At 41.5% G+C, this 23,808-nt stretch overlaps 1 protein-coding gene and 1 long non-coding RNA gene across 7 annotated transcripts in view; one reads left to right on the top strand and one right to left on the bottom strand.

Annotated features, from left to right (window-relative positions):
* The first annotated feature begins 1,178 nt into the window (after positions 1-1,178).
* Positions 1,179-23,808, top strand: part of LOC123758456 (uncharacterized) — a 35,715-nt gene continuing 13,085 nt past the window's right edge. Inside the window, exons 1-5 of one of the 6 annotated variants that reach the window (XR_011229317.1) lie at positions 1,180-1,279; positions 2,958-3,129; positions 3,802-3,876; positions 4,599-4,777; positions 5,581-6,016. The gene's annotated coding sequence lies outside the window, so the exon portion shown is untranslated. Of the gene's footprint in view, positions 1,280-2,957; positions 3,130-3,801; positions 3,877-4,598; positions 4,883-5,580; positions 6,017-23,808 lie in introns of those variants that run through there. The other 5 variants (XR_011229319.1, XR_006772892.2, XR_011229316.1 and 2 more) reach the window with 5 other exon arrangements.
* On the bottom strand, positions 17,958-20,936 carry LOC138367346 (uncharacterized). Its single transcript, XR_011229315.1, has 4 exons — positions 20,795-20,936; positions 20,040-20,113; positions 19,166-19,345; positions 17,958-18,384 (listed from the first exon to the last, which is right to left on the bottom strand). It is a non-coding gene; the product is annotated as an uncharacterized lncRNA (long non-coding RNA).

Genomic DNA, 23,808 nt, shown 5'->3' on the forward strand with positions numbered 1-23,808 from the left:
GCCAAGTTTTCATGAATTAATTGTTTTTCGACTACCTAACCTACCTAACCTAACCTAACCTAACTTTTTCGGCTACCTAACCTAACCTAACCTATAAAGATAGGTTAGGTTAGGTTAGGTAGGGTTGGTTAGGTTCGGTCATATATCTACGTTAATTTTAACTCCAATAAAAAAAATTTGACCTCATACGTAACGAAATGGGTAGCTTTATCGCTTCATAAGAAAAAAATTAGAGAAAATATATTAATTCAGGAAAACTTGGCTTATTAGGCAAATTTGGCCTTGCATAGTAGGCTGAGAAGTGCGTTCTGGCTACTAGGTACGACATATATATATATATATATATATATATATATATATATATATATATATATACCACTTGTTTTTTCAGCGTTAGGTCATGTGAGCATTAGGTTTAGTTAGGTTAGCATCAGTTAGGTAGGTTTAGTTAGGGTCGGTTAAGTTAGGTAAGGTTCGGCTAGGTTATGGCTAGTTAAGTCAGGTTAGGTTAAGTTTAGGTAAGATAGGTTAGGTTATGGCTGGTTAGGTCAGGTTAGGTTTAGGTAAGATAGATTGGTTATGTTTAGGCTTAGGTTAGTTTCCCCGCTCTATTCTTAAATGCTAATCACGAAAGCGACGTGATCTCTAGGCTTTCAGAGTCTCCCGTAAGATGTACAAGAGCTGTGTTTATGTGCCACCTACGAATTGATTTTTATAGCTCCTACTGTCGTTTGGATTGCTATCTAAATGTCTACGCATTAAGGGATTTTCCAGCCTAACCTGATCCTCCACGTTACCGAAAATGGTAGATGAACAATAACCTACTCATGGACCGAGTTCACGAGTAGTTCTTTCTAACGTCCCTGTGGCTCATATGGGTACAGGGACGTTAGAAAGAAATTTTTCAGTGTCAGAGTAGTTATCAGATGGAATGTCTTAGGCAGTGATGTGGTGGAGGCTGACTCTATACGGTTTTAAATGTAAATATGATAGATCCCAGTAGGCTCACGAATCTGTACACTAGCTGATTGACGGTTGAGAGGCGGGACCAAAGAGCCGAAGCTCAACCCCCGCAAGCACAACCAGGTGTGTACCAGGTTTTAGTGTATTGTGTTATCAGGACATTGCAAACGTCACATGGCTGGCAGATAAGCCTTATCACAGGTCCCTACCACCGGGCAGATACACAGCCACCTACACTTGTGTTACCTTGTGGCTGGCGTGGAGGTCTTCTTTTGGCAGGATCACTTGTGTCTTGACCTATGCAGGGTCTTGCAAGGTGAGCATTATAGACTACATTGTTTGCAAGAAGATATATGTTATTTCTTATGCTTTATATGTTGTTATTTGGAGCAGTTATGCAAACGCTTCGTTGCTTGGGATAGAGAGAAGTGGGGTACACCCTGGGGTTATATATATTCCTGGGGAGCATGGTGTATCCTCACGGGAGACATCTCCCGTCACGCAGGGTGCAGTCGCATCTCCACAGATCTCCAGTGTCATCTATTGATACTGGTAATGGCTCAAAAGGGCCACCACTTACGAGCTATTCATGCCCGTGCCACCTTTTGGGTGGCTTAATCTTCATCAATCAATCAATGGTGTACCTCTCGGTGTATATATATCCCTGCGAAGCATTTTGTAAATGTTAGTAACGCCGTGTCACCCTACGTCGTGTCACTCTACGTCGTGTCACCCTACGTCGTGTCACTCTACGTCGTGTCACTCTACGTTGTGTCACTACGTCGTGTCACTTTACGTCGTCACCCTACGCCGTGTCACCCTACGTCGTATCACCCTACGTCGTGTCACCCTACGTCGTGTCACTCTACGTCGTGTCACTCTACGTTGTGTCACTACGTCGTGTCACTTTACGTCGTCACTCGACGTCGTGTCACTCTACGTCGTGTCACCCTACGTCGTATCACCCTATGTTGTGTCGCTCTAGGTCGAATTAATGTACACAACAGCTACTACAATGTTAGAACATAATATGATGAGAATTATTACACTTAGATGCATGAGTTACAATGTAAAAATCATACTTTATAATTAGTGTCCATTATGTAAAGTATGCGGGCATACAGTAATATACACATATACGGCACATACACATTGATCTATGAGTGGCTCCGGGGACCTGTCCTCAGGCCTACTATGTCGCTTTTGTGGATTCAACTAATCCGTTATAAATGCGACGACCGTTAAAATTGTTAGTCAAATCCGTTAAAATTGTTAGTCAAATCCGTTAAAATTGTTAGTAAAAATTAGGGCTTCGTAAAATTGACGGTTTCTATCTATGCATTGGCCTCGAACGCCTCTGGTTACGTAAAACAGTTGCATTTTTTACGTTGTTGCGAAATCAAGAGAACAGCTGGGTCATCTCAGATGTCCAAACTGAGATCTTGGACACTGGGAGTCCTAGATCAATTGTATATTATAAATATATATAAATAGAATATTCTTATCTAAGGAAATCTTAACACACAGTGCCAATCAAAAATACTGGCATCTTTTCTTGTGTTACTATTAAAAATAATCAGTCTGACATTGCTAATATACTATTAAAATGGCGAAAATTACTATAGGCTGTATGTAGACCACGGGACGAGTTCCTGAATCCATTATTTATGAATCTTGAAAGCTTTTATCCCCTGTTTTGATTTATAATATACTGATTAAAGTAAATCAGTATATTGCTTATTACTTATTATATTAAATTATAATATTACTGATTAAAAGTAACTAACGGAATGTAAAACATTGGAGCGCAAACTAGCACAGCACGAGAAATTGAAATTGAAATAAGTTTATTCGGGTAAAATACACAAAGGGATGAGGTAGCTCAACCTATTCTCACCCCGTTCAGTACATCGGTTAATACATACATAGACACACATCACAAGCAATAAACGTATTACCGAACATTCTGAGAGATAAACATATACATTAACTAGCACAGCACGAGGATATGGTCGTTAAGCACTGTGACGTCCCCAATAACGCTGTGTTGGGCAAGAAGGTCAGGAGCGGCCGGCGCCGCTTCAGTGTCGGGCTGACAGCCAGCAGACGTAGTTCCTTGGGAGGTGTCCCGCTTCTTACATCATTTGCAGCTACAGCGGTCATCAGGTAAGGTTACCGTGGACTTTATTGCTTAATGTATTAACTCATATAAGGTGTCGATATTTAATTATGGTGTGACCTGGTTGTTGGCGTAGCGTAATGTGGGCTCTGTTATCTGTGATGCCTTCAGAGGGACGGTGATATTTGGGTGGCGTATGGTAGAATTGGTAAAGTTATTTACATGGAAACATAGTTGACGTATCCTAACAATAGTATTAATAATTAGGTTTGTTCTAGATTTAGCCGTACAGCATTAAGTGGCTGGTCCACAATTGTTTAAATCTGCATTAGAACGGGCAAAGAGTCTAAATATCTGGGCAGTACGTAAGGTATTTAAGTATGTTGGCCTGTTTAAAATGCAATAGAGTAAAGAGTAAAGGATGAGGGTGTAAAGGATAAAAATTACTGCCGAATTTTGGGCTTTGTAGCTCAAAGTTTTAGAGCCAGCTGTCATATTATTTAAATGGCTTGTAGGTACTGTAAGGCACTAAATGTACAGCTTATTCCTGTGGCGTTGGTAGTAGTTAGTGGCAGTTTATGGGTATCTACTGTGGCTTAATGGTCTGAGGGTGTTTTCACAGCCCCCCCCCCCCCCAGGCTCGCAGAACTAGGCGGCTTCGATGAATCTTGACGCTTTTAAAACTTAATGGTATTAAACCCACTTTTTTTATTTAACAGGTGGGTGTGGATTTCTGTAATGTAATTCGCGGAACCAATTTCATCTGAATTACTTTGGTTAAGACCGGGTATTTGGTAAGTTATGCAGGTTTGAATTTCTTCAGTCTTGATATCTGTAGTGTCCATTTGCAGCTGGTAAACAAATTTTCAGGTACAGTAGTTCTAATAGTTTGTGGTTAGGTAGAAATTGAAAATTATACTTTGGTATTGTATTAAATCTCGGCCCTTCCACCCCCACTACTTGGGCAATTTTCCTAGTTCATGCGGTTTCTCCAGTAGTGCGAAAGTTGTATTGTGAAGCTTTCGGTAAAGTTAATACATATTGTGGGGCCGTAATTGGTAAATGTAGAAATCTGCGTGTCTGGGATCACATTGTTTTCCCAGACAGTCAACACAATTAGCGACATGATAACACTAATTTGTAAGTGTTGGCATGTCGCTAATTTACGGGCTACTAGTGGACATGCCACGTCTTGTGGGGTCGTAATGTTAATGTCATGGTATCGGTAGTCGCTAGAATGCGTGGTAATATTGTTTGGAATGGCAACTTAAAAGCTATTAGGACGAATGTATCAAACAAATTAAGAATTTTAATTTATTGCAAAAGGTTTAGTACTAAAGTTTGTACCCTGGTGTTACCCTATATATCAAAGATTACAAAGACACGAGGGTATACAATGTTATACAGAGAAATTATAATTTGTTGACCAAAAATAACCTTAGACCTTTTCATAAATTTATTTGATACTTTATAAAACATTGTAATGGTATAAGTAACTTAGTTTTTGTTTTTCTAGGGTCTGGCGCGACAATCGCCACGAGTCTTCTTGAGAAACTTAAAGTGAACGGAGGACTAGTCAGGCGCACAAGGCACGGAACTAGTTCTGACGTGACGTAGTTGCAAGTCTCGATAGAGGTGGTTGGACGGTGTTGAACACGGCGCCTGACAACGTTGCAGGAATATCTGAAAGAAAAGGCAAGTTGTTAAAACTTTCAGTTAATATTTATAATTTAGCAGGAAACTGTTGGAAAGGATATTCTGCAGAATTATAGAAAGAGCATCTGTGGGACATTAGAAACGGTTAGTATTAACTAGTTTACTTGTCCTAGTTATGAGACTTTGGTTTAGGAGGCAGTAAAAATGCCAGTTAAAATATAGAAATTAATGGAATAGGCTACCATAATTAGTAGGGAAATATCGATAGATGCGCTTTGAAGCAGCACGATTCAAAGATAGTGTAAAGGATGAATGGTAGTGTTCATGACGTTGTAATTGGGAGGACCTAATAGTGATCGGTGAAAATAGTTTAGGGCATTATGAATAGTTAGCAGGGGGGTCGGGGTGACGAACTGTGGAAGGTGTTGCTTCTACACCACTAGAATTTGCCACTAGAAATATTGAACGTTGAGTTTGCAAGAATACTGCAGTTTCTTGCTGGTTAGTGTAAATGTTTGGAAGAATGAAGGAATGTACATATTCTTCAGTTGACTATAACGGTAAGTGTTTAGCAGTTTTAATGTCAAATGGTATAAATTGGTATTCGATGAAGTATGGTTGACGGGCCATTTTGTTAGTGAAAACGTGTAAAAGTAATATAAAGGGAGGAAACGTGACTACTAACTTACTTTTACAACATCGTAGATTTGTGGTAGAATGGTGGTTAGAGAATAGTATGTAGTAGGAAATAGTTTGGTGTGTAGTTACTCTAGCTAGTGTGTTGGAAGGACAAGTAGAGAAACGTGAATATTGAAATTGATGGAAACATTTTAACTTTACAGACGCAGCACAGAAAATGGATGAAGACGGGTGGCTGTAGCAGTAAGAAGGCCGGTGAAGCATAGACTGCAAAATTGGGAAGCAAGATGCAAAATAAAGGAAAGTTGTAAATCTGTGTATTGTGTACTTTGAAACTGTTCTTAGAACTATAGAACCTGTTCCCTCTTATGTTTAATATCTGGTGTATGGTGTTATGACTATTGTTCGGCTGGTTTTCTGTAGGTATCAATGTGGTTCCGATAAATGTTGTTCGTATTGGAATAAATATCCCTTAATTATAGACGTTAATGTTTACAGCGGTTTGTGTATTCTTTAACGGCTGGCTATGCAAAGTTTGTCTAAAATGCCATGTTTATTGTTGTAACATTGTCTAGGCCCAGTCTGTGACAGTGGCTAGAATTTGAAGGTTTGTTAATAAAGTTCTTATTGGATATGAAATGTATGAACTACATGTCCCAAATGGCTTTAGTCCTCTTGATGTAAGTTTGACACGGTAACACTTCGTGGTTAATGTTGTTAGAAGGGTTGTTCCTGAGGGTTTTAAGTTGTTGACTGATCACCTTGTTCCTTAAGAGCATTTTGGCCCGGTTTGGTGCCTTTTGATAATTACATTACCTTAAGAGCATTTTGGTGAAACAGGCTGTACTGAATGAAGGCAATTGGTGTATAGGGAATATTTGTCAATTGTAATCCTCACCTAGGTGGTGTTAAATACTTATTATCAATAGATGCAACCTTGTGGAATATAAATATGAACAACATGAACCTTAGTGTTTTAACGACGCGTTTTTCTAACGCAGTTACATTTTTTTTAGGTCAGTTGTATATAAGTTTTCTAACCATATTTATTGCTGTTTACTTGGTTAAAAATTCATCGTATTCGTCTGTTTCTTGTCAAGTGTTGGTGCTTTTAATGTCGGTGTCTTTCTCGCCGGTAGCGGGCAAAAATAGGGCGAATTTAGCCGCTGAAGGGCAAAAATCGGACGAATTTCGCCGCTGGAGGGCAAAAATCGGGCGATTTTCGCAGATAGCGGCCAAAAATCTGGCGATTTTTGCTGCTAACGGCGAAAATCGCGCGATTTTTGGCGGGTAGCGGCGAAAATCGTTCGATTTTTGCCAGCAAGCTGCGAAAATCGCACGGTTTTTGGCCGGTAGCGGCGAAAATCGCCCGATTTTTGGACGCTAGCGGCGAAAATCGCTCGGTTTTTGCCGCTAATGGCCAAAAACCGCGCGATTTTCACTGCCAGCGGCCAAAAATCGCGCGATTTTCGCCAGTAGCGGGTAAAAATTGGGTGAATTTCGCCGCTGGAGGGCAAAAATCGGGCGATTTTCGCAGCTAGCAGCAAAAATCGCCAGATTTTTGGCCGCTAACGGCGAAAATCGCGCGGTTTTTGACCGCTAGCAGCGAAAATCGCGCGGTTTTCGTTGCTAGCGGCCAAAAACCGTGCGGTTTTCGCAGCTACAGGCCAAAAAACGCGCGATTTTCGCTGGTAGCGGGAAAAAATAGAGCGAATTTCACCGCTGGAGGGCAGAAATCGGGCGATTTTTGGCCGCTAGCTGCGAAAATCGCGCAGTTTTTGGCCAATAGCGGCGAAAATTGCGCGATTTTGGCCGGTAGCGGCGAAAATCGCGCGATTTTTGGCCGCTAGCGGCGAAAATAGACAGATTTTCGCCACTAACAGCCAAAAATCGCGCGATTTTCGCCGCTAGCGTCCAAAAACAGAGCGATTTTCGCCTCTAGCGGGCAAAAATCGCGCGATTTTCGCCGCTAGCGTCCAAAAACCAAGCGATTTTCGCCGTTAGCGGGCAAAAATCGCGTGATTTTCGCAAGTAGCGGCCAGAAATCGCGCGATTTTCGCCGCTAGCGGCCAAAAATCTGGCGATTTTTTCTGCTAGCGGCGAAAATCGCCCGATTTTTGCCCTCCAGCGGCGAAATTCGCCCAATTTTTGCCCGCTAGCGGCGAAAATCGCGAGGGTTTTGGCTGGTAGCGGCGAAAATCGCGCAATTTTTTCCGCTAGCGGACAAAAACCAAGCGATTTTCGACGTTAGCGGCCAAAAATCGCGTGATTGTTGCCAGCCAGCTGCGAAAATCGCACGGTTTTTTGGACGCTAGCGGCGAAAATCGCCCGATTTTTGCCCGCCACCGGCGAAAAAAGCGCGATTTTTGGGAGCTAGCGGTGAAAATCGCGCGATTTTTGCCCGCCACCGGCGAAAATCGCGCGATTTTCGCCGCTAGCGGCCAAAAACCGCGCGATTTTCGCCGCTAGCGGCCAAAAATCTGGCGATTTTTGGGAGCTATCGGCAAAAATCATCCGATTTTTGCCCTCCAGCGGCGAGATTCGCCCGAGTTTTGCCCGCTGCCGGCGAAAATCGCGCGATTTTTGGCCGCTAGCAGCGAAAATCGCGCGGTTTTTGGCCGCTAGCGGCAAAAATCGACCGACTTTCGCCGCTAGCGGCCAAAAAAGGGGCTATTTTTGCCGCTAGCGGCCAAAAATCGGGCGATTTTCTTCGCTAGCGGCCAAAAAAGGGGCTATTTTTGCCGCTAGCGGCCAAAAATCGGGCGATTTTCGCCGTTAGCGGCCAGAAATCGCGCGATTTTCGCCGCTAGCGCCCAAAAACCGAGCGATTTTCTCCGTTAGCGGGCAAAAATCGCGTGATTTTCGGAAGTAGCAGCCAAAAATCGCGCGATTTTCGCCGCTAGCGGCCAAAAACCGTGCGATTTTCGCTGCTAGCGGCGAAAATCGCCCGATTTTTGGCCGCTAGCGGCGAAAATCGCACGGTTTTTGGCCGCTAGCAGCGAAAATCGCGCGGTTTTTGGCCGCTCGCGGCAAAAATCGACTGATTTTCGCTGCTAGCGGCCAAAAAAGGGGCTATTTTCGCCGGTAGCGCGCAAAAATCGTGCGAATTTCGTCGTTAGCGGCCAAAAATCGTGCGAATTTCGCCGCTAGCGGCCAAAAACCGTGCGATTTTCGCCGGTAGCGGGCAAAATTCGCGTGATTTTCCCCGCTAGCGGCCAAAAATCAGGCGATTTTCGCCGCTATCAGCCAAAAAATCGGGCGATTTGTGACACTACAGGCCGAAATAAGGTGATTTTTGCCGCTAGCGGCCAAAAACCGCGCTATTTTCGACGCTAGCGGACAAAAATCGACCGATTTTCGCCACTAGCGGCCAAAAAATGGGTTATTTTCGCCGCTCGCCCGATTTTTGGCCGCTAGCGGCAAACTAATCTGCAAACTACTTTACAAAGTAGCGAATGTAGCCCAATTTTGGGCTACAAAGTAGTGAAAGTAGCCCATTTTTGGGCTACAAAGTAACGAAAGTAGCCCAATTTTGGGCTACAAGTAGCGAAAGTAGTAAATTTTTCGCTACAAAGTAGCGAAAGTAGCCCAATTTTGGGTACAAAGTAGCGAAAGTAGCCCAATTTTGGGCTACAAAGTAGCGAAAGTAGCCCAATTTTGGGCTACAAAGTAGCGAAAGTAGCCCAATTTTGGGCTACAAAGTAGCGAAAGTAGCCCAATTTTGGGCTACAAAGTAGCGAAAGTAGCCCAATTTTGGGCTACAAAGAAGCGAAAGTAGCCCAATTTTGGGCTACAAAGCGAAAGTAGCCCAATTTTGGGCTACAAAGTAGCGAAAGTAGCCCAATTTTGGGCTACAAAGTAGCGAAAGTAGCCCAATTTTGGGCTACAAAGTAGCGAAAGTAGCCCAATTTTGGGCTACAAAGTAGCGAAAGTAGCCCAATTTTGGGCTACAAAGTAGCGAAAGTAGCCCAATTTTGGGCTACAAAGTAGCGAAAGTAGCCCAATTTTGGGCTACAAAGTAGCGAAAGTAGCCCAATTTTGGGTTACAAAGTAGCGAAAGTAGCCCAATTTTGGGTTACAAAGTAGCGAAAGTAGCCCAATTTCGAAATTTTTGCGAAAATTTTGTGCAATTTTAGCAAAAGTAGCCCAATTTTGCGAAATTTTTGCGAAAATTTTGCGCAATTTTAGCAAAAGTAGCTCAATTTTCGGCTACAAAGTAGCGAAAGTAGCCCAATTTTGGGCTACATAGTAGCGAAAGTAGCCCAATTTTGGGCTACAAAGTAGCGAAAGTAGCCCAATTTTGGGCTACAAAGTAGCGAAAGTAGCCCAATTTTGGGCTACAAAGTAGCGAAAGTAGCCCAATTTTGGGCTACAAAGTAGCAAAAGTAGCCCAATTTTGGGCTACAAAGTAGCGAAAGTAGCCCAATTTTGGGCTACAAAGTAGCAAAAGTAGCCCAATTTTGGGCTACAAAGTAGCAAAAGTAGCCCAATTTTGGGCTACAAAGTAGCGAAAGTAGCCCAATTTTGGGCTACAAAGTAGCGAAAGTAGCCCAATTTTGGGCTACAAAGTAGCGAAAGTAGCCCAATTTTGGGCTACAAAGTAGCGAAAGTAGCCCAATTTTGGGCTACAAAGTAGCGAAAGTAGCCCAATTTTGGGCTACAAAGTAGCGAAAGTAGCCCAATTTTGGGCTACAAAGTAGCGAAAGTAGCCCAATTTTGGGCTACAAAGTAGCGAAAGTAGCCCAATTTTGGGCTACAAAGTAGCGAAAGTAGCCCAATTTTGGGCTACAAAGTAGCGAAAGTAGCCCAATTTTTCAAAATTTTTGCGAAAATTTTGCACAATTTTAGCAAAAGTAGCCCAATTTTGGGATACAAAGGAGCGAAAGTAGCCCAATTTTGGGCTACAAAGTAGCAAAAGTAGCCCAATTTTTCGAAATTTTTACGAAAATTTTGTGCAATTTTAGCAAAAGTAGCCCAATTTTGGGCTACAAAGTAGCCCAATTTTTTGACTACAAAGTAGCGAAAGTAGCCCAATTTTGGGCTACAAAGTAGCGAAAGTAGCCCAATTTTTGTTTACAAAGTAGCAAAACTAGCCAAATTTTTCGAAATTTTTGCGAAAATTTTGCGCAAGTTTAGCAAAAGTAGCTCAATTTTCGGCTACAAAGTAGCGAAAGTAGCCCAATTTGGGCTACAAAGTAGCGAAAGTAGCACAATTTTGGGCTACAAAGTAGCGAAAGTAGCCCAATTTTGGGCTACAAAGTAGCGAAAGTAGCCCAATTTTGGGCTACAAAGTAGCAAAAGTAGCCCAATTTTGGGCTACAAAGTAGCGAAAGTAGCCCAATTTTGGGCTACAAAGTAGCGAAAGTAGCCCAATTTTGGGCTACAAAGTAGCGAAACTAGCCCAATTTTGGGCTACAAAGTAGCGAAAGTAGCCCAATTTTGGGCTACAAAGTAGCGAAAGTAGCCCAATTTTGGGCTACAAAGTAGCGAAAGTAGCCCAATTTTGGGATACAAAGTAGCGAAAGTAGCCCAATTTTGGGTTACAAAGTAGCGAAAGTAGCCCAATTTTGGGTTACAAAGTAGCGAAAGTAGCCCAATTTCGAAATTTTTGCGAAAATTTTGTGCAATTTTAGCAAAAGTAGCCCAATTTTGCGAAATTTTTGTGAAAATTTTGCGCAATTTTAGCAAAAGTAGCTCAATTTTCGGCTACAAAGTAGCGAAAGTAGCCCAATTTTGGGCTACATAGTAGCGAAAGTAGCCCAATTTTGGGCTACAAAGTAGCGAAAGTAGCCCAATTTTGGGCTACAAAGTAGCGAAAGTAGCCCAATTTTGGGCTACAAAGTAGCGAAAGTAGCCCAATTTTGGGCTACAAAGTAGCAAAAGTAGCCCAATTTTGGGCTACAAAGTAGCGAAAGTAGCCCAATTTTGGGCTACAAAGTAGCGAAAGTAGCCCAATTTTGGGCAACAAAGTAGCGAAAGTAGCCCAATTTTGGGCTACAAAGTAGCGAAAGTAGCCCAATTTTGGGCTACAAAGTAGCGAAAGTAGCCCAATTTTGGGCTACAAAGTAGCGAAAGTAGCCCAATTTTTCAAAATTTTTGCGAAAATTTTGCACAATTTTAGCAAAAGTAGCCCAATTTTGGGCTACAAAGTAGCGAAAGTAGCCCAATTTTGGGCTACAAAGTAGCAAAAGTAGCCCAATTTTGGGCTACAAAGTAGCGAAAGTAGCCCAATTTTGGGCTACAAAGTAGCGAAAGTAGCCCAATTTTGGGCTACAAAGTAGCGAAAGTAGCCCAATTTTGGGCTACAAAGTAGCGAAAGTAGCCCAATTTTGGGGTACAAAGTAGCGAAAGTAGCCCAATTTTTCAAAATTTTTGCGAAAATTTTGCACAATTTTAGCAAAAGTAGCCCAATTTTGGGCTACAAAGTAGCGAAAGTAGCCCAATTTTGGGCTACAAAGTAGCGAAAGTAGCCCAATTTTGGGCTACAAAGTAGCGAAAGTAGCCCAATTTTTCAAAATTTATGCGAAAATTTTGCACAATTTTAGCAAAAGTAGCCCAATTTTGGGCTACAAAGTAGCGAAAGTAGCCCAATTTTGGGCTACAAAGTAGCAAAAGTAGCCCAATTTTTCGAAATTTTTACGAAAATTTTGTGCAATTTTAGCAAAAGTAGCCCAATTTTGGGCTACAAAGTAGCCCAATTTTTGACTACAAAGTAGCAAAAGTAGCCCAATTTTGGGCTACAAAGTAGCGAAAGTAGCCCAATTTTTGGTTACAAAGTAGCAAAACTAGCCAAATTTTTCGAAATTTTTGCGAAAGTTTTGCGCAAGTTTAGCAAAAGTAGCTCAATTTTCGGCTACAAAGTAGCGAAAGTAGCCCAATTTGGGCTACAAAGTAGCGAAAGTAGCACAATTTTGGGCTACAAAGTAGCGAAAGTAGCCCAATTTTGGGCTACAAAGTAGCGAAAGTAGCCCAATTTTGGGCTACAAAGTAGCGAAAGTAGCCCAATTTTGGGCTACAAAGTAGCGAAAGTAGCCCAATTTTGGGCTAGAAAGTAGCGAAAGTAGCCCAATTTTGGGCTACAAAGTAGCGAAAGTAGCCCAATTTTGGGCTACAAAGTAGCGAAAGTAGCCCAATTTTGGGCTACAAAGTAGCGAAAGTAGCCCAATTTTGGGCTACAAAGTAGCGAAAGTAGCCCAATTTTGGGATACAAAGTAGGGAAAGTAGCCCAATTTTGGGTTACAAAGTAGCGAAGTTAGCCCAATTTTGGGTTACAAAGTAGCCCAATTTCGAAATTTTTGCGAAAATTTTGTGCAATTTTAGCAAAAGTAGCCCAATTTTGCGAAATTTTTGCGAAAATTTTGCGCAATTTTAGCAAAAGTAGCTCAATTTTCGGCTACAAAGTAGCGAAAGTAGCCCAATTTTGGGCTACATAGTAGCGAAAGTAGCCCAATTTTGGGCTACAAAGTAGCGAAAGTAGCCCAATTTTGGGCTACAAAGTAGCAAAAGTAGCCCAATTTTGGGCTACAAAGTAACGAAAGTAGCCCAATTTTGGGCTACAAAGTAGCGAAAGTAGCCCAATTTTGGGCTACAAAGTAGCGAAAGTAGCCCAATTTTGGGCTACAAAGTAGCGAAAGTAGCCCAATTTTGGGCTACATAGTAGCGAAAGTAGCCCAATTTTGGGCTACAAAGTAGCGAAAGTAGCCCAATTTTGGGCTACAAAGTAGCAAAAGTAGCCCAATTTTGGGCTACAAAGTAGCGAAAGTAGCCCAATTTTGGTCTACAAAGTAGCGAAAGTAGCCCAATTTTGGGCTACAAAGTAGCGAAAGTAGCCCAATTTTGGGCTACAAAGTAGCGAAAGTAGCCCAATTTTTCAAAATTTTTGCGAAAATTTTGCACAATTTTAGCAAAAGTAGCCCAATTTTGGGCTACAAAGTAGCGAAAGTAGCCCAATTTTTCAAAATTTTTGCGAAAATTTTGCACAATTTTAGCAAAAGTAGCCCAATTTTGGGCTACAAAGTAGCGAAAGTAGCCCAATTTTGGGCTACAAAGTAGCAAAAGTAGCCCAATTTTGGGCTACAAAGTAGCGAAAGTAGCCCAATTTTTGGTTACAAAGTAGCAAAACTAGCCAAATTTTTCGAAATTTTTGCGAAAATTTTGCGCAAGTTTAGCAAAAGTAGCTCAATTTTCGGCTACAAAGTAGCGAAAGTAGCCCAATTTGGGCTACAAAGTAGCGAAAGTAGCCCAATTTTGGGCTACAAAGTAGCGAAAGTAGCCCAATTTTGGGCTACAAAGTAGCGAAAGTAGCCCAATTTTGGGCTACAAAGTAGCGAAAGTAGCCCAATTTTGGGCTACAAAGTAGCGAAAGTAGCCCAATTTTGGGCTACAAAGTAGCGAAAGTAGCCCAATTTTGGGCTACAAAGTAGCGAAAGTAGCCCAATTTTGGGCTACAAAGTAGCGAAAGTAGCCCAATTTTGGGTTACAAAGTAGCGAAAGTAGCCCAATTTTGGGTTACAAAGTAGCGAAAGTAGCCCAATTTTGGGTTACAAAGTAGCGAAAGTAGCCCAATTTCGAAATTTTTGCGAAAATTTTGTGCAATTTTAGCAAAAGTAGCCCAATTTTGCGAAATTTTTGCGAAAATTTTGCGAAATTTTAGCAAAAGTAGCTCAATTTTCGGCTACAAAGTAGCGAAAGTAGCCCAATTTTGGGCTACATAGTAGCGAAAGTAGCCCAATTTTGGGCTACAAAGTAGCGAAAGTAGCCCAATTTTGGGCTACAAAGTAGCGAAAGTAGCCCAATTTTGGGCTACAAAGTAGCGAAAGTAGCCCAATTTTGGGCTACAAAGTAGCAAAAGTAGCCCAATTTTGGGCTACAAAGTAGCGAAAGTAGCCCAATTCTGGGCTACAAAGTAGCGAAAGTAGCCCAATTTTGGGCTACAAAGTAGCGAAAGTAGCCCAATTTTGGGCTACAAAGTAGCGAAAGTAGCCCAATTCTGGGCTACAAAGTAGCGAAAGTAGCCCAATTTTGGGCTACAAAGTAGCGAAAGTAGCCCAATTTTGGGCTACAAAGTAGCGAAAGTAGCCCAATTTTGGGCTACAAAGTAGCGAAAGTAGCCCAATTTTGGGCTACAAAGTAGCGAAAGTAGCCCAATTTTGGGCTACAAAGAAGCGAAAGTAGCCCAATTTTGGGCTACAAAGTAGTGAAAGTAGCCCATTTTTGGGCTACAAAGTAACGAAAGTAGCCCAATTTTGGGCTACAAGTAGCGAAAGTAGTAAATTTTTCGCTACAAAGTAGCGAAAGTAGCCCAATTTTGGGTACAAAGTAGCGAAAGTAGCCCAATTTTGGGCTACAAAGTAGCGAAAGTAGCCCAATTTTGGGCTACAAAGTAGCGAAAGTAGCCCAATTTTGGGCTACAAAGTAGCGAAAGTGGCCCAATTTTGGGCTATAAAGTAGCGAAAGTAGCCCAATTTTGGGCTACAAAGTAGCAAAAGTAGCCCAATTTTGGGCTACAAAGTAGCGAAAGTAGCCCAATTTTGGGCTACAAAGTAGCCCAATTTTTCGAAATTTTTGCGAAAATTTTGCGCAATTTTAGCAAAAGTAGCTCAATTTTCGGCTAAAAAGTAGCGAAAGTAGCCAAATTTTGCACAATTTTTACGAAAATTTTGCACAATTTTAGGAAAAGTAGCCCAATTTTGGGTTACAAAGTAGCAAAAGTAGCCCAATTTTTCGAAATTTTTGCAAAAATTTTGCGCAATTTTAGCGAAAGTAGCCCAATTTTGTGCTACAAAGTAGCGAAATTTGCCCAATTTTGTGCTACAAAGTAGCGAAATTAGCCCAATTTTGAGCTACAAAGTAGCGAAAGAAGCCCAATTTTGGGCTACAAAGTAGCGAAAGTAGCCCAATTTTGGGCTACAAAGTAGCGAAAGTAGCCCAATTTTGGGCTACAAACTAGCGAAAGTAGCCCAGTTTTGGGCTACAAAGTAGCGAAAGTAGCCCAATTTTGGGCTACAAACTAGCGAAAGTAGCCTAGTTTTGGGCTACAAAGTAGTGAAAGTAGCCCAATTTTGGGCTACAAAGTAGCGAAAGTAGCCCAATTTTTCGAAATTTTTGCAAAAATTTTGCGCAATTTTAACGAAAGTAGCCCAATTTTGGGCTACAAAGTAGCGAAATTAGCCCAATTTTGGGCTACAAAGTAGCGAAAGTAGCCCAATTTTGGGCTACAAAGTAGCGAAAGTAGCCCAATTTTGGGCTACAGAGTAGCGAAAGTAGCCCAATTTTGGGCTACAAAGTAGCGAAAGTAGCCCACTTTTGGGCTACAAACTAGCGAAAGTAGCCCAATTTTGGGCTACAAACTAGCGAAAGTAGCCCAATTTTGGGCTACAAAGTAGTGAAAGTAGCCCAATTTTGGGCTACAAACTAGCGAAAGTAGCCCAATTTTGGGTTACAAAGCGAAAGTAGCCCAATTTTTCGAAATTTTTGCAAAAATTTTGCGCAATTTTAGCGAAAGTAGCCCAATTTTGTGCTACAAAGTAGCGAAATTAGCCCAATTTTGAGCTACAAAGTAGCGAAAGAAGCCCAATTTTGGGCTACAAAGTAGCGAAAGAAGCCCAATTTTGGGCTACAAAGTAGCGAAAGTAGCCCAATTTTGGGCTACAGAGTAGCGAAAGTAGCCCAATTTTGGGCTACAAAGTAGCGAAAGTAGCCCAATTTTGGGCTACAAACTAGCGAAAGTAGCCCAATTTTGGGCTACAAAGGTTAGGTTAGGTTGGGTTAGGGTTGGGTTAGGTGAGGTTGGGTTAGGGTTGGGTTAGGTTAGGTTTAGGTTAGGTTTAGGTTAGGGTTAGGTGAGGTTATGTGAGGTTATGTGAGGTTAGGTAAAGGTTAGGTTATGTTAAGTTAGGCGAGGTTAGGTTATAAGCAAAAATCGCACGGCTTTTGGCCGCTAGCAGCGAAAATCGCGCGGTTTTCGCTGCTAGCGGCCAAAAATCGGGCGATTTTTGCCGCTAGTGGCGAAATCGCCCGATTTTTGGACGCTAGCGGCGAAAATCGCGCAATTTTTTGCCGCTACCTGCGAAAATCCCGCGATCTTTGGCCGCTAGCGGCGAAATTCGCACGATTTTTGGGCGCTAGCGGCGAAATTCGCACGATTTTTGGGCGCTAGCAGCGAAATTCGCACGATTTTTGGGCGCTAGCGGCGAAATTCGCACGATTTTTGGGCGCTAGCGGCGAAATTCGCACGATTTTTGGGCGCTAGCGGCGAAATTCGCACGGTTTTTGGGCGCTAGCGGCGAAATTCGCACGGTTTTTGGGCGCTAGCAGCGAAAATCGCGCAATTTTTGCCAGCCAGCGGCGAAAATCGCCCGATTTTTTACCGCTAGCGGCAAAAATAACCCCATTTTTGGCCGCTAGCGGCGAAAGTCGGTCGATTTTTGCCGCTAGCGGCCAAAAACCGCGCGATTTTCGCTGCTAGCGGCCAAAAACCGTGCCATTTTCGCCGCTAGCGGCCAAATATCGCGCGATTTTCGCCGATAGCGGGCAAAAATCGGGCGAATTTTGCCGCTGTAGGGCAAAAATCGGGCGATTTTCGCCGATAGCAAAAATCGCCATATTTTTGGCCACTAAGGGCGAAAATCGCGCGATTTTTGGCTGGTAGCGGCGAAAATCGCCCGATTTTTGGACGCTAGCGGCGAAAATCGCTCGGTTTTTGCCGCTAATGGCCAAAAACCGCGCGATTTTCGCCGGTAGCGGGCAAAAATCGGGTGAATTTCGCCGCTGGAGGGCAAAAATCTGGCGATTTTCGCCGCTAGCAGCAACAGTCGCCAGATTTTTGGCCGCTAACGGCGAAAATCTCACGGTTTTCGCCCGCTAGCAGCGAAAATCGAGCGGTTTTCGCTGCTAGCGGCCAAAAACCGTGCGATTTTCGCCGCTACCGGCCAAACAACGCGCGATTTTCGCCGGTAGCGGCGAAAATCGCGCAGTTTTTGGCCGCTAGCGGCGAAATTCGCACGATTTTTGGCCGCTAGTGGCGAAATTCGCACGATTTTTGCCGCTAGCGGCGAAATTTTGCCGTTAGGGGGCAAAATTCGCGAGATTTGGGCCGCTAGCGGCGAAAATCACGCGAATTTTTCTCGCTAACGGCGAAAATCACGCGAGTTTTGTCTGCTAGCGGCGAAATTCGCACGATTTTTGGCCGCTAGCGGCGAAAATCTCACGGTTTTTGGCCGCTAGCGGTAAAAACCGCGCGATTTTTGGCCGGTAGCGACTTAAATCGCGCAATATTTGCCAGCCAGGTGCGAAAATCGCTCGGTTTTTGGCCGCTAGCGGCGAAAGTTGGTCGATTTTTGCCGAATACCAAGTATTTACCACCACCTAGGTGAGGATTACGGTCGACAAAAATATTCCCTATAAACCAATTTGCGTCATTCAGTGTACAGCCTGTTTCACCAAAATGCTCTTTAGGAACAAGGTGATCAGTCAACACCACTTTAAACCCTTGGGAACAACCATTTTAACATTGACACTAACACTTCGTGGTTAAACTTTTACATCAAGAGGACTAAAGCCATTTGGGACATTCACACACTTATCCAACATGAACACTTTATTAACAAACATTTTAAATTCTAGCCACTGTCACATTCACTGGGCCTAGACAATGTTACAACAATAAACATGGCATTTTAGACAAACTGTGCATAGCCAGCCGTTAAAGAATACAAACAGCTGTAAACATTAACGTCTATAATTAAGGGATATTCATTCCAATACGAACAATATTTATCGGAACCACATTGATACCTACAGAAAACCAGCCGAACAATAGTCATAACACCATACACCAGATATTAAACATAAGAGGAACAGGTTCTATAGTTCTAAGAACAGTTTCAAAGTACACAATACACAGATTTACAACTTATTTATTTTGCATCTTGCTTCCCAATTTTGCAGTCCGCTTCACCGGCCTTACTGCTACAGCCACCCGTCTTCATCCATTTTCTATACTGCGTCTGTAAAGTTAAAATGTTTGCATTAATTTCAATATTCACTTTACTTCTTGCCCTTCCAACAAGCTAGAGTAACTACACGCCAAACTATTTCCTTCTACAAACTATTCTCTAACCACCATTCTATCACAAATCTACGATGTTCTGAAAGTTATCGTTAGTAGTCACGTTTCCTCCCTTTATATTACTTTTACACGTTTTCACTAACAAAATGGCCCGTCAACCATACTTCATCGAATACCAATTTATACCATTTGACATTAAAACTGCTAAACATTTACCGTTATAGTCAACTGAAGAATATGTACATTCCTTCATTCTTCCAAACATTTACACTAACCAGTAATAAACTGCAGTATTCTTGCAAACTCAACGTTCAATATTTCTAGTGGCAAATTCTAGTGGTGTAGAAGCAACACCTTCCACAGTTCGTCACCCCGACCCCCCTGCTAACTATTCATAATGCCCTAAACTATTTTCACCGATCACTATTAGGTCCTCCCAATTACAACGTCATGAACACTACCATTCATCCTTTACACTATCTTTGAATCATGCTGCTTCAAAGCGCATCTATCGATATTTCCCTACTAATTATGGTAGCCTATTCCATTAATTTCTATTTTAACTGGCATTTTTACTGCCTCCTAAACCAAAGCCTCATAACTAGGACAAGTAAACTAGTTAATACTAACCGTTTCTAATGTCCCACAGATGCTCTTTCTATAATTCTGCAGAATATCCTTTCCAACAGTTTCCTGCTAAATTATAAATAATAACTTGCCTTTTCTTTCAGATATTCCTGCAACGTTGTCAGGCGCCGTGTTCAACACCGTCCAACCACCTCTATCGAGACTTGCAACTACGTCACGTCAGAACTAGTTCCATGCCTTGTGCGCCTGACTAGTCCTCCGTTCACTTTAAAGTTTCTCAAGAAGACTCGTGGCGATTGTCGAGCCAGACCCTAGAAAAACAAAAACATTAAGTTATTTATACCATTAATGTTTTATAAAGTATCAAATAAATTTATGAAAAAGTCTTAAAGTTATTTGTTTAACAAATTATAATTTCTGTATAACAGTGTTAACTCTTGTCTTTTGTAATCTTTGATATATAGGGCAACACCAGGGTACAAACTTAAGTACTAAACCTTATTTAATAAATTTAAATTCTTAATTTGTTTAATACATTCGTCCTAATAGCTTTTAAGTTGCCATTCCAAACAATATTACCACGCATTCTAGTGACTACCGATACCACGACTGATTATCATTACGACCCCAGAAGACGTGGCATGTCCACTAGTAGCCCGTAAATTAGCGACATGCCAACACTTCCTTACAAAATTGACTATCTGGGAAAACAATGTGATCCCAGACAAGCAGATTTCTACGTTTACTAATTCCGGCCCCACTGACTACATTAACTTTACTGAAAGGTTTACAATACAACTTTCGCACTACTGAAGAAACCACATGAACTAGGAAAATTGCCCAAGTAGTGGGGGTAGGGTGGAAGGAAGATTTAATACCAAAATAAAATTTCAATTTCTACCTAACTACAAACTATTAGAACTACTGTACCTGAAAATTTGTTTACCCGCTGCAATGGACACTACAGATATCAAGACTGAAGAAATTCAAACCTGCATAACTTACCAATACCCGGTCTTAACAAAAGTAATTCAGAAATAATTGCTTCCGTGAATTACATAACAGGCGAGTGTGGATTTCTGTAAAGTAAAAAAAAAGTGGGTTTAATACCATTAAGTTTTAAAAGCATCAAGATTCATCGAAACTGCCTAGTTCTGCGAGCCTTGGGGAGGGGGGGGGGGGGGGCTGTGAAAACACCCTCAGACCATTAAGCCACAGAAGATACCCATAAACTGCCACCAACGCTACGCCACAGGAATAAGCTGTACATTTAGTGCCTTTTAGTACCTACTAGCCATTCAAAAATTTAAGTAATATGACAGCTGGCTAAAATTGAGCTACAAATCCCCAAAGTTCTGCAGGAAGTTGTATCCTTTACTCATTACACTAATAATTATTGCATTTTAAACGGGCCACATACTTAAATACCTTACGTACTGCCCAGATATTTACTTTGCCCGTTCTAATGCAGATTTAAAAAAAAAAAAATTGTGGACCTGCCACTTTATGCAGTACGGCTAAATGTTAAACGAAGCTAATTATTAATACTATTGTTAAGATACGTCAACTAGGTTTCCATGTAAATAACTTTACCAATTCTATCATACGCCACCCAAATATCACCTTCCCTCTGAAGGCATCACAGATAACAGAGCCCACATTACGCTACGCCAACAACCAGGTCACACCATAATTAAATATCGACACCTGCACCTTATATGATTTAATACATTGAGCAATAAAGTCCACGGTAACCTTACCTGATGGCCGGTGTAGCTGCAAATGATGTAAGAAGCGGGACACCTCCCAAGGAACTACGTCTGCTGGCTGTCAGCCCGACACTGAGGCGGCGCCGGCCGCTCCTGACCTTCTTGCCTAACACAGCGTCATTGGTGACGTCACAGTGCTTAACGACCATTATCCTCGTGCTGTGCTAGTTAATGTATATGTTTATCTCTCAGACTGTTCGGTAATACGTTTATTGCTTGTGATGTGTGTCTATGTATGTATTAACACGATGTACTGAACGGGGTGAGCATAGCTTGAGCTACCTCATCCCTTTGTGTGTATTTTACCTCAATAAACATATTTCAATTTCAATTTCTCGTGCTGTGCTAGTTTGCGCTCCAATGTTTTACATCCCGTTAGTTACTTTTAATCAGTAATATTATAATTTAAAGTAATATGTAATATACTGATTTACTTTAATCAGTATATTATAAATCAAAACAGCGGTTAAAAGCTTTCGAGATTCATAAATAATGGATTCAGGAACTCGTCCCGTGGTCTACATACAGCCTATAGTCATTTTCGCCATTTTAATACTATATTACCAATGTCAGACTGATTATTTTTAACAGAAACACAAGAAAAGATGCCAGTATTTTTTATTGGCACTGTGTGTTAAGATTTCCTTAGATAAGAATATTCCTTAACAATTTAGAGAGACTTGCAGTTTTAATTCTTTATAAAATGATATGCTGAAATTTGGTTTAGAAACTAATTAATGTCTTAAGTGCTCTTCGTCAGTCCTAATCAAGGCTAATATACTTTGAATACAGTAACAATGCAAGCCATAATATCAACATTGTCAGAGGCTGTCATAAGGTGCAGATGTTTACTGGGAAAAACTGTAAAACAGATAATATATAAAAACATGTATATACATTATGTCCAACCCTATGTACAGTGCTTTATAATCATAAATATCTTGAAATTTATGTTATTTTGGTCATTTGTAGTATTCTCTTATTCTGCCTTTCACAAATTAGTGTGATAAATTTGAAATCATAATCTACAATATGTATTTGTTATTGACCTATAAATCTTTGCTAACAATTTATAAAGGAATCTGGAAAACACCTTATAATTACTGATGGACTACCCGTTGTGCTGTGAATCTCGCAGACATTACCTTTCCACTGCTCTCCTCAGCCGATGTTGTCGCTTTGTGTTAGATCACTCGCCCCCTCTTTGCACTCCCAGTTGACACTCTAAAATCTTTGGCTCTTACATCCTTGAAGGTGAAGTCTAGGCTCCAGTCTAGGAAGTCTAAAGGCACCTTGCCCTCAAGCTCTACCCCTTCCTAGTCCCACAATCGTCGTCGCACCTAAATTAACAAATGCACCCTTTCCTGGGTCTACAACCAATTGACTGAACATAATGGGCTGTGTTGCACCACACAACTTCCCCCATGCTCGAGTTGGGGAGTTGTGTATATTGACATAGCTCGAGTGCATGGGGGGAGTTGTGTAAAACCCTGGTTTGTATCTCGGAGAGGCTGCAGGATCCAAATAAGTTCAGTAGAACTTCTGGTTTCAACTCTTTTTTTTTTTTTTACCATGTCATAGCCAGTCGATTAAGGCAGCGTCTGGGATGCTCTCGGACGTAGGTTCGAATCCTCGTCACGGCCCTTGTGGATTTGTTCGTCAATATATAAAAAAGGTTAAGTTCCCAAAGTTACTGGTGCTAGTTGAATAATCTCCTACAGAGTTAATTAGCCTAAGTTTTAAAAGTACCTGGGAGGAGTGGTGGCTGCATTTGTTAAACAAGTAACCTTATTAACTATCCACATTGTAATACACTGCAGAGATATCTTTAACACCTTGGTCATCTCTCACACTTTCCCGTGAAAGTGGGTTGATCACAAATGCTCAACTGGGTTGAGCATTTGTGAGGGCGAACTCTTTCCAGTTTTTATGGGGTTAAAAATACAATTACAGTATTACAGTCTTAGGGTTACAAATAGCAACCGTTACAATGGTAGAAATCAGTTGTTACATGACCATCCTCTATCAAGTTAATAAGAAGTATTAACTGCTTAGTTGTACATTTGGGAAATGTGATTGGTTTTTTTATCTTACATAACCTATATCATTATCTACACAAGCTAATGAGAGTGTGAGGCAAGTATATTATATAGTAAATATACTTGCTACATATCCAAGCATGGAGACATCATCTTCAGAAAGATATAGCCATTTTGGAGAATGTTCAGGAATGCCTTTTATTGCCTGGAGTTGAACTAAGTCAACTTTCAAACCAGGAATGGTTGAGGACCACACGGTCAACAATACTGCAAACCAGACATTAGGCACATCTCGGCAAATTAGTTATTTTTTGTTAATATTGAAAAATTTGGTGGATCCAGACAATTTTTTAAAAAAGGTCAGATGTAACACAAACAAGGAGCAATGGTTTTAAGCTCAACAAGCCACAATGTGGGACTGAAAACAGGAGCAGCTGCAGGTTTTTCCACCCACAGGGTTGTAAAACAGGTGGTGTGGGAGGGGAATGTTCCAAAGTAGGATCAATAGTCTACTCAAAAAGACTATTGAGTAGTCTAAATCATAGACTACTCAATAGTCTATGATTTGTCATATGAAATCATATCCACCATGACCACATTTGCTTCAAGTGCAGTTATCTAAATCACTCCTATGTGGTAGCTAAACACCGAAATGCTAGAATACACAGTGTGATTGTAACTTGCGTAGCTTATTGTGGGGTTCAGTCCCCGAGCCCATTACGTGCTTCTATAACCCTTTCCAATACCGCCCACAAGATGGGTATGGGGTGCATAATAAATGAACTAAATAAAAAACTGATGATCCTTTTGAAACTTCAAGTTCCCTTTTAGCGGCCCAGATGTGAAACCACTCTGCCGAATACACAGCCCTTTCCTGAACCATCTAATCTCCATCAGTCATAAAGGTAGTCGCCTAGCTATATTAAACTTTGTGATTGTTATAGATTCAGCTACTCAAAACAAGTT

The sequence above is a fragment of the Procambarus clarkii genome, chromosome 22 (assembly GCF_040958095.1).
Source record: "Procambarus clarkii isolate CNS0578487 chromosome 22, FALCON_Pclarkii_2.0, whole genome shotgun sequence".
Taxonomy (NCBI): Eukaryota; Metazoa; Arthropoda; class Malacostraca; order Decapoda; family Cambaridae; genus Procambarus; species Procambarus clarkii.